The sequence below is a fragment of the Tupaia chinensis genome, unplaced genomic scaffold (assembly GCF_000334495.1).
Source record: "Tupaia chinensis unplaced genomic scaffold, TupChi_1.0 Scaffold000646_1, whole genome shotgun sequence".
In the NCBI taxonomy this organism is placed as follows: Eukaryota; Metazoa; Chordata; class Mammalia; order Scandentia; family Tupaiidae; genus Tupaia; species Tupaia belangeri.
The window spans coordinates 273,390-273,738 of NW_006160167.1; the positions used below are offsets into that span (position 1 = coordinate 273,390).

At 71.6% G+C, this 349-nt stretch overlaps 1 protein-coding gene across 1 annotated transcript in view; it reads left to right on the plus strand.

Moving 5' to 3' along the window:
* The first annotated feature begins 6 nt into the window (after nt 1-6).
* YWHAZ (tyrosine 3-monooxygenase/tryptophan 5-monooxygenase activation protein zeta) overlaps nt 7-349 on the plus strand; it is a 28,613-nt gene continuing 28,270 nt past the window's right edge. Inside the window, exon 1 of the mRNA XM_006159697.3 lies at nt 7-111. The gene's annotated coding sequence lies outside the window, so the exon portion shown is untranslated. The remainder of the gene's footprint in view (nt 112-349) is intronic.

Below are 349 nucleotides of genomic sequence, written 5' to 3' on the forward strand. Positions count from 1 at the left end.
TGTAGCCTGTGAGCTGCGAGATCCAGGGACAGAGTCTCAGCCTCGCCGCTGCTGCCGCCGCCCAGAGACTGCTGAGCCGCGTCCGTCCGCTGCCACCCACTCCGGACACAGGTAAGGGACCCGGCCGCCACCGCCTCGCCCCATTCCTTTCTGTCCCAGACCAGCTTCCGAAAGCGTGGGAGCCGTTCTCGCTCCGCGTCCCCTCAGCCCGGTTCGCCCAGCGGTAGTGGCGCTGGGCTGAGGCGGAGTCTCCTCAGGCGGGCACGGGCGGAGGCTTCCCTTCCGCTGGACTCGGGCGGGCGGCTCGCAGCCGCCCCCCGCTACTTGCCTCCGGGTCCCCCCCCTTGCC